The sequence below is a fragment of the Aegilops tauschii genome, chromosome 3 (assembly GCF_002575655.3).
Source record: "Aegilops tauschii subsp. strangulata cultivar AL8/78 chromosome 3, Aet v6.0, whole genome shotgun sequence".
In the NCBI taxonomy this organism is placed as follows: domain Eukaryota; kingdom Viridiplantae; phylum Streptophyta; class Magnoliopsida; order Poales; family Poaceae; genus Aegilops; species Aegilops tauschii.
The window spans coordinates 374,776,915-374,791,289 of NC_053037.3; the positions used below are offsets into that span (position 1 = coordinate 374,776,915).

The 14,375-nt window shown below is 42.5% G+C and overlaps 1 long non-coding RNA gene across 1 annotated transcript; it reads right to left on the minus strand.

The window, feature by feature from the left end:
• Positions 1 to 4,920: 4,920 nt before the first annotated feature.
• On the minus strand, positions 4,921 to 5,460 carry LOC120975889 (uncharacterized). The gene is made up of 3 exons (XR_005771316.3): positions 5,296 to 5,460; positions 5,094 to 5,193; positions 4,921 to 5,007 (listed from the first exon to the last, which is right to left on the minus strand). It is a non-coding gene; the product is annotated as an uncharacterized lncRNA (long non-coding RNA).
• Positions 5,461 to 14,375: the final 8,915 nt, after the last annotated feature.

Below are 14,375 nucleotides of genomic sequence, written 5' to 3' on the forward strand. Positions count from 1 at the left end.
TCTCTCTTTGGATCTCAATACAAAGTTCTCCTCGATCTTCTTGGAGATCTATTCGATGTAATACTTTTTGCGGTGTGTTTGTCGAGATCCGATGAATTGTGGGTTTATGATCAAGATTATCTATGAACAATATTTGATTCTTCTCTGAATTCTTATATGCATGATTTGATATCTTTGCAAGTCTCTTCGAATTATTGGTTTAGTTTGGCCTACTAGATTGATCTTTCTTGCAATGGGAGAAGTGCTTAGCTTTGGGTTCAATCTTGCGGTGTCCTTTCTCAGTGATAGCAGGGACAGCAAGGCACATATTGTATTGTTGCCATCAAGGATAAAAAGATGGGGTTTATATCATATTGCTTGAGTTTATCCCTCTACATCATGTCATCAATGCGTTACTCTGTTCTTATGAACTTAATACTCTAGATGCATGCTGGATAGCGGTCGATGTGTGGAGTAATAATAGTAGATGCAGTATCGTTTCGGTCTACTTGTCACGGACGTGATGCCTATATACATGATCATGCCTAGATATTCTCATAACTATGCGCTTTTCTATCAATTGCTCGAGTAATTTGTTCACCACCGTAGAATATACTATCTTGAGAGAAGCCACTAGTGAAACCTATGGCCCCCGGGTCTATTTTCCATCATATTAATCTCCCGTCAACTAGCTATTTCTATCGCCGTTTATTTTGCAATCTTTACTTTTCAATCTATACAACAAAAATATCAAAAATATTTACCTTATTATCTTTATCAGATCTCACTTTTGCAAGTGGCCGTGAAGGGATTGACAACCCCTTTATCGCGTTGGTTGCAAGGTTCTTAATTGTTTGTGCAGGTATGAGAGATTTGCGTATAGTCTCCTACTGGATTGATACCTTGGTTCTCAAAAACCGAGGGAAATACTTATGCTACTTTGCTGCATCACCCTTTCCTCTTCAAGGGAAAACCAACGCATGCTCAAGAGGTAGCAAGAAGGATTTTTGGCGCCGTTGCTGGGGAGGTTTGCACCAAGTCAAGTCAAGATTTGATCTCCCGCCAACGTGAGGATTTCTGGCGCCGTCGCCGGGGAGATCTACGCACAAGTCAAGACATACCAAGTACCCATCACAAACTCTTATCCCTCGCATTATATTATTTGCCATTTGCCTCTCGTTTTCCTCTCCCCCACTTCACCCTTGCCGTTTTATTCGCCCTTTTTCTGCTCGTCTCTTTTTGCTTGCTTCTTGTTTGCTTGTGTGTTGGGTTGATTGTTTGTCACGATGGCTCAAGACAATACTAAATTGTGTGAATTTTCCAATAGCAACAACAATGATTTTATTAGCACTTCGATTGCTCCTATTACTGATGCTGAATCTTGTGAAATTAATGCTGCTTTGTTGAATCTTGTCATGAAAGATCAATTTTTTGGCCTTCCTAGTGAAGATGCCGCTACCCATCTAAACAACTTTGTTGTTTTGTGCGATATGCAAAAGAAGAAAGATGTGGACAACGATATTGTTAAATTGAAGCTATTTCCGCTTTTGCTTAGAGATCGTGCTAAAACTTGGTTGTCTTCTTTGCCTAAAAATAGTGTTGATTCATGGAATAAGTGCAAAGATGCTTTTATCTCTAAGTATTTTCCTCCCACTAAGATCATCTCTCTTAGAAACGATATCATGAATTTTAACCAACTTGATCATGAGCATGTTGCACAAGCTTGGGAGAGGATGAAATTAATGATACGTAATTGCCCTACACATGGTTTGAATTTATGGATGATTATACAAAAAAATTATGCTGGATTGAGTTTTGCTTCTAGAAATCTTTTAGACTCAGACGCGGGAGGCACTTTTATGGAAATCACTTTAGGAGAAGCTACTAAACTCCTAGATAATATTATGGTTAATTATTCTCAATGGCACACCGAAAGATCTACTAGTAAAAAGGTTCATGCGATTGAAGAGATTAATGTTTTGAGTGGAAAGATGGATGAACTTATGAAATTGTTTGCTAATAAGAGTGTTTCTTCTGATCCTAATTACATGCCTTTGCCCACTTTGATTGATAATAATAATGAATCTATGGATGTGAATTTTTTTGGTAGGAACAATTTTGGTAACAACGCATATAGAGGAAACTTTTCTAGGCCGTTCCTGTAACACCCACGATGCGGCTATATCTCCCACGTGTCGAGGCACGACTTAGAGGCATAACCGCATTGTAGGTTTTGTCGCAAGAAGGGTCATCTTCACACAATCCCATGTAATGAACAATAATGGGATAAAGAGAGTTGGCTTACAATCGCCACTTCACACAATACTTAAATAAATCATACATCAATCAGAGTACACACATAGACCGACTACAGTCAAAGCCAAAAGAAAAGAAGATAACCCAACTGCTAGATCCCCGATCGTCCCAACTGGGCTCCACTACTGATCAACAGGAAACGAAACATAGTAACGACCAAGGTCCTCGTCGAACTCCCACTTGAGTTCGGTAGCATCACCTGCACTGGTATCGTCGGCACCTGCAACTGTTTTGGTAGAATCTGTGAGTCATGAGGACTCAACAATCTCACACCCGCGAGATCAAGACTATTTAAGCTTATAGGAAGGATGGGGTAATGAGGTGGAGCTGCAGCAAGCACTAAGCAAATATGGTGGCTAACATACGCAAATAAGAGCGAGAAGAGGAGCAACGCAACGGTCGAGAAGCTAGAAGTGATCAAGAAGTGATCCTGAAACTACTTACGTCCAAACATAACCCAAAACCGTGTTCACTTCCCGGACAACGCCGAAAAGAGACCATCACGGCTACACACGTGGTTGATGCATTTTAATTAAATCAAGTGTCAAGTTCTCTACAACCGGACATTAACAAATTCCCATCTGCCACATAACCGCGGGCACGGCTTTCGAAAGATAATACCCTGCAGGGGTGTCCCAACTTAGCCCGTGATAAGCTCTCACGATCAACGAAGGATATTCCTTCTCCCGGGAAGACCCGACCAATCTCGGAATCCCGGTACAAGACATTTCGACAATGGTAAAACAAGTCCAGCAAAGCCGCCCGAATGTGCCGACAAATCCCGATAGGAGCTGCACATATCTCGTTCTCAGGGCACACCGGATAAGTCAAGCTACGAGTAAAACCAGGCCTCGAGTTTCCCCGAGGTGGCCCCGCGGGCTGCTCGGTTCGGACCAACACTTAGAGAAGCACTGGCCCGGGGGGCTAAATAAAGATGACCCTCGGGTTGGCCGACCCAAGGGAAGGGGTAATAGGTTGTTAGGCAAATGTAAAACCAAGGTTGGGCCTTGCTGGAGGAGTTTTATTCAAAGCGAACTGTCGAGGGGTACCCATAACACCCAACCGCGTTAGGGACGCAAAATCCGGGAACATAATACCGATATGACGGAAACTAGGGCGGCAAGAGTGGAACAAAACACCAGGCATAAGGCCGAGCCTTCCACCCTTTACCAAGTATATACAGATGCATTAATTAAAATAAGAGATATTGTGATATCCCAACATATCCATGTTCCAACATGGAACAAACTTCAGCTTCACCTGCGACTAGCAACGCTATAAGAAGGGCTGAGCAAAATCGGTAACTTAGCCAAACAACGGTTCGCTAGGAAAGGATGGTTAGAGGCTTGACATGGCAATATGGGAGGCATGATATAGCAAGTGATAGGTAGCGCGGCATAGCAATAGAGCGAACAACTAGCAAGCAAAGATAGAAGTGATTTCGAGGGTATGGTCATCTTGCCTGGGATCCCGCAAGGAAGAAGAACGAGTCCATGAAGAAGACAAACGGACGAAGTCGAACAAATCCTCACAAACGCGACGTTATCGGAACTAACCCGAAGAAGCAACACCGGAAAGAAGCAAACAACATGGTAAACAACCATCACATAAACATGGCATGATGCACAATCGAGTATGATGCATGTCCGGTTTAAGGAGGCATGGCATGGCAAAGTGCACAAACAATACTACAAGTTAAGTGGAGCACAATATGCAACGAGTTGCATATTGACGAAACACCACATTTCAAACATTTAGTTCACTCTCGTTTATGTACCCAACAATATTAAATGTTGTTAAACATGGCAAGAGGTGAAGTATAATTAAACTAACTATTTAGGCAAGTTTAAATGAGGCCAGAAATAAGAAACAACATTCCGGAAAATCCTCATATGCATATTTCGAATTTGCTACTGTTCTGCCCTAAAACATATTTTAATGTTGTTAAATAGTAAAACAAAGTGCACCCTGTTAAACTAGGCATTTTTATACCCCATTTACATACAAAGTTTATTAAATTTGGAGCTACGGTTATTTAGTTATGAAATAAATCATTTTAACATGGCATTTAAGCAAATTAATGCAAACAGCAAGTTAAACATTTTTAACATGGATGAAAGTTGGATATTATGAAACTAGATGAAATTCTAAGAATTTTACATATATAAATTATTTACATATGATGCATGGTTAACTAGTTATAGATGCATGAACACTAGGGGTTTTTCTGTAAAACAGCAATCCTGAGGATAATAGCTAAAATCGCAACAGAGGAAAAAAACACGCATCGGGCCGAAACTACACTCGGGCCAACAGAGCAGAGGGGCTGGAGGGGCTGCTCACCCATGGGCTTCAGCCCGGTTCGGTGGGGAGGAGCGTTGGCTGGGCCAGATCGGCAGCTGGCCCGAGCGAGGAGGTTGGGGAGGCGTGGTCAACGCGAGGCATGGGCGAGCGGGCGCCTCGTCCTGGAAGAAGCAGAGGACGCAGGCAGAGGCAGGCAACGGCGATGCAGGGGAGCGACGATGGCGAACTTGGCGCGCGAGGCGAGGGACTTGGCGGCGGCAACCAGCTCGGGTGATGACGACGGCTGGTTCGGCAGAGCTGGGGCCTCGAGGTGGAGCCGCACGAGAAGACGAGGACGGCGGGGTTCGGACCTGCACTCGCAGGTGTGCTCGGGAGGCTCCGCGGCGGCGGCCATGGGAGCTCCTGCTTCTGTTCAAAGAGAAAAGAGGGAGAGAAGGGGAGGTCGTAGCGGCCAAAAAGAGAGAGAATCGGGGCGCGCGGCGGCGATGCCTTACCGGCGAGGGGTGCCGACGATCAGCGGGGCAGCAGCTGTAGAAGATGGTGGTGACGGGACCTTGAGGCCGAGCCCAGGCCAAGGCGGCTTCCTTTGGCTCCCTGTCCAAAACGAGACAGAGAGATTTTGAGAACGGGGAAGGGAAAGAAGGCAGAGAGAGAAAAAAGGAGCACGAGGTGCGAGGGAGGAGAGGAGGTCTTCACCGGCAACGGAGCTCCGGTCTGGTGGCTGCGCTGGTTGGGTGGACGACGGGATCCAGGGGAGGCACTGGTTGGTTGGGCGTGGAAACTGAGGAGGAGCGGGGGCGGGCTGTGGATGGTGGTTTTGGATCGGGAGGGGATCCCAAGGAGGAGGAAGACAGTCGACTGGCGGCGCGATGGAGGATGGATGGGACATTGCTCCTAAAATTTAGGGTTAGGGTCTATTTATAGGAAGGGGTTAGCTTAGGGGTATCCGGTCCCTCCGATCGTAATCGGACGGCCGGGAAAAATACGCTAGAAGAGTCTATATAAGAAACGATGATGTTTTATAGATGTTTTGGGATGATTCGGACCCATCGGTAGCGATAGTCCGGGTCGGGTTTAGGGAAGTTTTGGACACGCACGCGAGGGGTCTGAGAGAGGTCGACAACGACAAAGGGGCATGTCAAAAGGTCAATGGAGACAAGCGAGGAGCGGCAACTGTGAACGATTGCAATTTTAAAAATAATGACGGCAACGAGTACCGATGCAATGCGGATGATGCCATGATGAAATGCAACAAACAAATAAAACACACGGCAACAACGAAATAACTGGAAGGCTTCTGAAGTGTGGGTCTTGGGGCGTTACAGTTCCCTAGTAATTCCTTTAATAATTATGTTAATTCCTACAACAACTCTGATGGAAATTTTAATAAGATGCCCTCTGATTTTGAGACTAGTGTCAAAGAATTTATGATTTCGCAAAAGAATTTCAATGCTTTGCTTGAAGAAAAATTGCCTAAGATTGATGATTTGGCTAGGAACGTGGATAGAATTTCTCTTGATGTTGATTCTTTGAAACTTAGATCTATTCCACCTAAGCATGGTATCAATGAGTCTCTCAAAGCCATGAGAATTTCCATTGATGAGTGTAAAGAAAGAACCACTAGGATGCGTGCTAAAAAAGATTGCTTTGTGAAAGCGTGTTCTTCCAGTTTTCATGATAATAACGATGAAGATCTAAAAGTGATTGATGTGTCTCCTATTAAATATTTGTTTTCTAGTATGAATCTTGATAATCATGGGACTGGAGATGAGTCAACTTTAGTTAAAAGGCATCCCAATGATTCGAAGTTTTTAGATCTTGATGCAAAAATTGGTAAAAGTGGGATTGAAGAAGTCAAAACTTTAAATAGCAATGAACCCACTATTTTGGATTTCAAGGAATTTAATTATGACAATTGTTCTTTGATAGATTGTATCTCCTTGTTGCAATCCGTGTTAAATTCTCCTCATGCTTATAGCCAAAATAAAGCTTTTACCAAACATATCGTTGATGCTTTAATGCAATCTTATGAAGAAAAACTTGAAATAGAAGTTTCTATCCCTAGAAAACTTTATGATGAGTGGGAACCTACTATTAAAATTAAGATTGAAGATCATGAATGCTATGCTTTGTGTGATTTGGGTGCTAGTGTTTCCATGATTCCTAAAACTTTGTGTGATGTGTTCGGTTTCTGCGAATTTGATGATTGTTCTTTAAATTTGCACCTTGCAGATTCCACCATTAAGAAACCTATGGGAAGGATTAATGATGTTCTTATTGTTGCAAATAGGAATTATGTGCCCGTAGATTTCATTGTCCTTGATATAGATTGCAATCCTACATGTTCTATTATTCTTGGTAGACCTTTCCTTAGAACGATCGGTGCAATTATTGATATGAAAAAAGGAAATATTAGATTCCAGTTTCCATTGAGGAAAGGCATGGAACACTTTCCTAGGAAGAAAATTAAATTACCTTATGAATCTATTATGAGAGCCACTTATGGATTGCATACCAAAGATGACAATACCTAGATCTATTCTTGTTTTTATGCCTAGCTAGGGGCGTTAAACGATAGCGCTTGTTGGGAGGCAACCCAATTTTATTTTTGTTCCTTACTTTTTGTTCCTGTTTAGTAATAAATAATTCATCTAGACTCTGGTTAGATGTGGTTTTATGTTTTAATTAGTGTTTGTGCCAAGTAGAACCTTTGGGAAGACTTGGTGAAGTCTTTGCGATCTTGCTGTAAAAAACAGAAACTTTAGCACCCACGAGATTAGCTATCATTTTTTACTGGAGAGTTCTTTTAGGTTGATTATTTTTGAAGATGATTAATAGATAAATTACTCACGTCCACCAATTTATTTCAGAATTTTTGGAGTTCCATAAGTTTTCGTTTGATACAGATTACTACAGACTGTTCTGTTTTTGACACGTGCGTTGTTTGCTTATTTTGATGAATCTATGGCTAGTATCGGGGGGTATGAACCATAGAGAAGTTGGAATACAGTAGGTTTAACATCAATATAAATAAAGAATGAGTTCATTATAGTACCTTAAAGTGGTGGTTTGTTTTATTTCGCTAACGGAGCTCATGAGATTTTCTGTTGAGTTTTGTGTTGTGAAGTTTTCAAGTTTTGGGTAAAGATTTGATGGATTATGGAATAAGGAGTGGCAAGAGCCTAATCTTGGGGATGCCCAAGGCACCCCAAGGTAAAACTCAAGGATAACCAAAAGCCTAAGCTTGGGGATGCCCCGGAAGGCATCCCCTCTTTCGTCTTCGTCTATCAGTAACTTTACTTGAGGCTATATTTTTATTCACCACATGATATGTGTTTTGCTTGGAGCGTCTTGTATGATTTGAGTCTTTGCTTTTTAGTTTACCACAATCATCCTTGCTGTACACACCTTTTGGAGAGAGACACATGAATTGGAATTTATTAGAATACTATATGTGCTTCACTTATATCTTTTGAGCTAGATAATTTTGCTCTAGTGCTTCGCTTATATCTTTTAGAGCACGGTGGTGGTTTTATTTTGAAGAAATTGTTGATCTCTCATGCTTCACTTATATTATTTTGAGAGTCTTTTAGAACAGCATGGTAATTTGCTTTGGTTATAAAATTAGTCCTAATATGATAGGCATCCAAGATGGGTAGAATAAAAACTTTCATATATAGTGCATTGAATACTATGAGAAGTTTGATACTTGATGACTGTTTTGAGATATGAAGATGGTGATATTAGAGTTATGCTAGTTGAGTAATTGTGAATTTGAGAAATACTTGTGTTGAAGTTTGCAAGTCCCGTAGCATGCACGTATGGTAACCGTTGTGTGACACATTTGAAACATGAGGTGTTCTTTGATTGTCATCCTTATGAGTGGCGGTCGGGGACAAGCGATGGTCTTTTCCTACCAATCTATCCCCCTAGGAGCATGCGCGTAATGCTTTTTTTGATGACTTGTAGATTTTTGCAATAAGTATGTGAGTTCTTTATTACTAATGTTGAGTCCATGGATTATACACACTCTCACCTTTCCATCATTGCTAGCCTCTTCGGTACCGTGCATTGCCCTTTCTCACCTTGAGAGTTGGTGCAAACTTCACCGGTGCATCCAAACCCCGTGATATGATATGCTCTATCACACATAAACCTCCTTATATCTTCCTCAAAACAGCCACCATACCTACCTATTATGGCATTTCCATAGCCATTCCGAGATATATTGCCATGCAACTTTCCACCCTTTCATTTATTATGACACGCTTCATCATTGTCATATTGCCTTGCATGATCATGTAGTTGACATCGTATTTGTGGCTAGGCCACCATTCATAATTTTTCATACATGTCACTCTTGTTTCATTGCCCATCCCGGTACACCGCCAGAGGCACTCATATAGAGTCATATTTTGTTCTAGTATCGAGTTGTAATCATTGAGTTGTAAATAAATAGAAGTGTGATGATCATCATTAATAGAGCATTGTCCCATGAAAAAAAAGTCCAAATAAAAAAAGGAAAGGCCAAATAAAAAAAGGAAAAAAAAGAAAGGCCAAATAAAAAAAGGAAGGCCCTAAAAAAAGAAGGGACAATGCTACTATCCTTTTTCCACACTTGTGCGTCAAAGTAGCACCATGATCTTTATGATAGAGAGTCTCTTATTTTGTCACTTTCATATACTAGTGGGAATTTTTCATTATAGAACTTGGCTTGTATATTCCAACAATGGGCTTCCTAAAATGCCCTAGGTCTTCGTGAGCAAGCAAGTTGGATGCACACCCACTTAGTTTCTTTTGTTGAGCTTTCATACATTTATAGCTCTAGTGCATCTGTTGCATGGCAATCCCTACTCCTTGCATTGACATCAATTGATGGGCATCTCCCTAGCCCGTTGATTAGCTGCATCAATGTGAGACTTTTTCCTTTTTTGTCTTGTCCACACAACCCCCATCATTATATTCTAATCAACCCATAGTGTTATGTCCATGGCTCACGCTCATGTATTGCGTGAAAGTTGAAAAAGTTTGAGAAATACTAAAGTATGAAATAATTGCTTGGCTTGTCATCCGGGTTGTGCATGATGAGAGCATTTTTGTGTGACAAAAATGAAGCATGACCAAACTATACGATTTTGTAGGGATGAGCTTTGTTTGGCTATGTTATTTTGAGAAGACATAATTGCTTAGTTAGTATGCTTGAAGTATTATTATTTTATGTCAATATTAAACTTTTATCTTGAATCTTTCGGATCTGAACATTCATGCCACAATAAAGAGAATTACATTGAAAATTATATTAGGTAGCATTCCACATCAAAAATTCTGTTTTTATCATTTACCTACTAGAGGACGAGCAGGAATTAAGCTTGGGGATGCTTGATATGTCTCCAACGTATCTATAATTTTTGATTGTTCCATGCTATTATATTATCTATTTTCGATGTTTAATGGGCTTTAATATTCCTTTTTATATTATTTTTGGGACTAACCTACTAACCGAAGGCCCAGTGCAAATTGTTGTTTTTTGCCTATTTCAGTGTTTCGCAGAAAAGGAATATAAAACGGAATCCAAAAGGAATGAAACCTTTGCGAGGATCGTTTTTGGAACAAATGCAATCCAGGAGACTTGGAGTGGACGTCAAGGAAGCAACGAGGCGGCCACGAGGCAGGGAGGCACGCCCAGGGGGTAGGCGTGCCCCCACCCTCGTGGGCCCCTCATAGCTCCACCGACCTACTTCCTTCGCCTATATATACTCTTATACCCTGAAAACATCTAGGGGAGCCACGAAACACTTTTTCCACCGCCGCAACCTTCTGTACCCGTGAGATCCCATCTTGGGGCCTTTTCCGGCGCTCCGCCGGAGGGGGAATCGATCACGGAGGGCCTCTACATCAACACCATGGCCTCTCCGATGATGTGTGAGTAGTTTACCACAGACCTTCGGGTCCATAGTTATTAGCTAGATGGCTTCTTCTCTCTCCTTGGATCTCAATACAAAGTTCTCCTCGATCTTCTTGGAGATCTATTCGATGTAATACCTTTTGCGGTGTGTTTGTCGAGATCCGATGAATTGTGGGTTTATAATCAAGATTATCTATGAACAATATTTGATTCTTCTCTTAATTCTTATATGCATGATTTGATATCTTTGCAAGTCTCTTCGAATTATCGGTTTAGTTTGGCCTACTAGATTGATCTTTCTTGCAATGGGAGAAGTGCTTAGCTTTGGGTTCAATCTTGCGGTGTCCTTTCCGAGTGACAGCAGGGGCAGCAAGGCATGTATTGTATTGTTGCCATCGAGGATAAAAAGATGGGGTTTATATCATATTGCTTGAGTTTATCCCTCTACATCATGTCATCTTGCCTAATGTGTTACTCTGTTCTTATGAACTTAATACTCTAGATGCATGCTGGATAGCAGTCGATGTGTTGAGTAATAGTAGTAGATGCAGAATCGTTTCGGTCTACTTGTCATGGACCTGATGCCTATATACATGATCATGCCTAGATATTCTCATAACTATGCGCTTTTCTATCAATTGCTCGACAGTATTTTGTTCACCCACCATAGAATATACTATCTTGAGAGAAGCCACTAGTGAAACCTATGGCCCCCGGGTCTATTTTCCATCATATTAATCTCCCGTCAACTAGCTATTTCTATCGCCGTTTATTTTGCAATCTTTACTTTTCGATCTATACAACAAAAATACCAAAAATATTTACCTTATTATCTTTATCAGATCTCACTTTTGCAAGTGGCCGTGAAGTGACAACCCCTTTATCGCCTTGGTTGCAAGGTTCTTAATTGTTTGTGCAGTTACTAGGGATTTGCGTGTAGTCTCCTACTGGATTGATACCTTGGTTCTCAAAAACTGAGGGAAATACTTATGCTACTTTGCTGCATCACCCTTTCCTCTTCAAGGGAAAACCAGCGCATGCTCAAGAGGTAGGAAGTACTACTACGACTGGTGTTCGTCGATCTCTGCCGCCACCTCCATGTCCAGCTGGTGCCCGACGGTCTCCTGGGGAAGGGGCTCCATGGCATCCATTGCACCATACTCGGCAAGCATCTCGCCATCCGCGTCCGCCATCTCTTTGGAAAAGGCCGCCATGAGCTGGGCGTGGGCGGACATGATCTGGGCTTGGAGGTGGCGGAGGAGGAACGGACGACTGCTCGAACGCTCTCGGCGATTGCCAGCTCTTCGGCCGTGGGTTGCTGACCGTTGTCGGAGAAGCTTCGTTCGATTTGTGCGGTGACCGCCAGGAGCTGGGTGTGGGCGGCCTCCATCAGGGCTAAGGCCGCCGTTGCGGAACGGACAACTGCTGTGCCGCTCTCGCCAGTTGCTATCCCCGAGGCAGATGTTGCTGCCGCCACCTGAGAAGCAACAGCGGCCGTTTGGGCTGCCTTTGCGGCCCGGTCGCAAATTGCGGCCGCGCTCATGCACCTTGTTAGCACGCGCATGGCGGCTGCGACCGCGCTCTCGCCGGAGTGGGCCACCGAAGTTGCCCTCACGACGTGGGTCCACGTGCCCATCTTTCACCGGCGACGATTGAACAGTGAAATGATATTTGGGGAGCGAGCTAGTGTGCTTGAGACGCCGGGTGTAGACTGTAGCTGACGCACCTTCTCGCGTAAGCCATAGGTGTACTATACACCGACGGTGCTCCAAGATATTTTGTACTACATCTCACACGGTTGCTGATAATAAACTGTGTGCGATCTACTTGATTTTACATCTTGATTTGAACTACATAATGGGGTCACAGCGGCAATGGATGGTGTTTTAATTGCTAGACCTTTTATCTGGAGTGAACATGCAACTATATGTGTGTCGTAAAAGAATTGAAATTATTTAGGGTTCGTTTGACATTTTATACATTAAATTGGTTTTCTAGCCATTTCAGGTGAACAATTCAAATTTGAACTACATGCGCATGCTCTAGTGCATATAAATTGGTTGAAAAATCAAATCTGTGTCCTTGGATGCATGCTTAGGTCCCATGCAAGAAATGGGAATGAATTTCCAACACCAGGCACCGTTGAATGCCGGCAAAACATTGAGATGTCTGGTTTTTAAATTCTAGGTAATTCAAAACTCGTCTGAATATCATGAAACTTGGCATGCTATCGTAGAGCGGCATCAACATGTCGTGGTACAAATTTTGTCCCATTTGGGGCAGGTTTGGGTATGTGCTTCTCACAAACCGGAGCTTCTCACAACAAGCATGATGATTTTCGGTAGGGAACGTCCCACCTTTGGGGATGAAACGATATCCATTGCCTCTTATTGCTTTCAAATTTTGTTCTCGTGTCAACATAGAACAACAAGAGTGTTGTGTGAATTTTTGTGATTTTTCGGGGTTCGTTTTGACATTTTTATGCATTAACTGGATTTTCAATGCATTTTATGTGCATAATTCAAATTTGAACTACATGCACATGCTCCAGTGCATATAAATTGGTTGAAAAATCAAATCTGTGTCATTGGGTGCATGCTTAGGTCCCATGCAAGAAATGGGAATGAATTTCAAACACCAGGGCACCGTTGATTGCCGGCAACATTGAGATGCCTGGTTTTTAAATTCTAGGTAATCCAAAACTCGTCTGAATATCATGAAACTTGGCATGCTATCATGGAGCGGCATCAACATACCGTGATACAAATTTTGTCCCATTTGGGGCAGGTTTGGGTATATGATTCTCACAACAAGCATGATGATTTTCGGTAGGGAACGTCCCACCTTTGGGGATGAAACGATATCCATTGCCTCTTATTGCTTTCAACTTTTTTTTTCTCGTGTCAACATAGAACTACATGAGTGTTGTGTGAATTTTTGTGATTTTTCGGGGTTCGTTTGGACACTTTTATGCATTAACTGAATTTTCAATGCATTTTATGTGCACAATTCAAATTTGAACTACATGCACATGCTCCAATGCATATAAATTGGTTGAAAAATCAAATCTGTGTCCTTGGGTGCATGCTTAGGTCCCATGCAAGAAATGGGAATGAATTTCAAACATCGGGGCATCATTGATTGCCGGCAAAACATTGAGATGCCTGGTTTTAAAATTCTAGTTAATCCAAAACTCGTCCTGTGCGCAGGTTCACCGGGAAGCGTGCGAGATGTTCAACGCAGGATTTGTGCATCTCTTCAACGCAAACGGTTTAGTGAAGCAGTAAAGCGGCAGAAAATAAACCAAAAAATATACATGTTGCTGATACGTCTCCATCGTATCTACTTTTCTAAACACTTTTTCCCTTGTTTTGGACTCTAACTTGCATGATTTGAATGGAACTAACCCGAACTGACGTTGTTTTCAGCAGAATTGCCATGGTGTTATTTTTGTGCAGAAATAAAAGTTCTCGGAATGACCTGAAACTTCACGGAGAATATTTTTGGAATAAATAAAAAATACTGGCGAAAGAATCAACACCAGGGGCCCACACTCTGTCCACGAGGGTGGGGGGCGCGCCTACCCCCTGGGCGCGCCCCCCTGTCTCGTGGGCCCCCTGAGGCTCCACCGACCTCAACTCCAACTCTATATATTCATGTTCGGAGAGAAAACAATCAGAGAGAAGGATTCATCGTGTTTTACGATACAGAGCTGCCGCCAAGCCCGAATCTCTCTCGGGAGGGCTGATCTGGAGTCCGTTCGGGGCTCCGGAGAGGGGAATCTGTCGTCGTCATCATCATCAACCTTCCTCCATCACCAATTTCATGATGCTCACCGCCGTGCGTGAGTAATTCCATCGTAGGCTTGCTG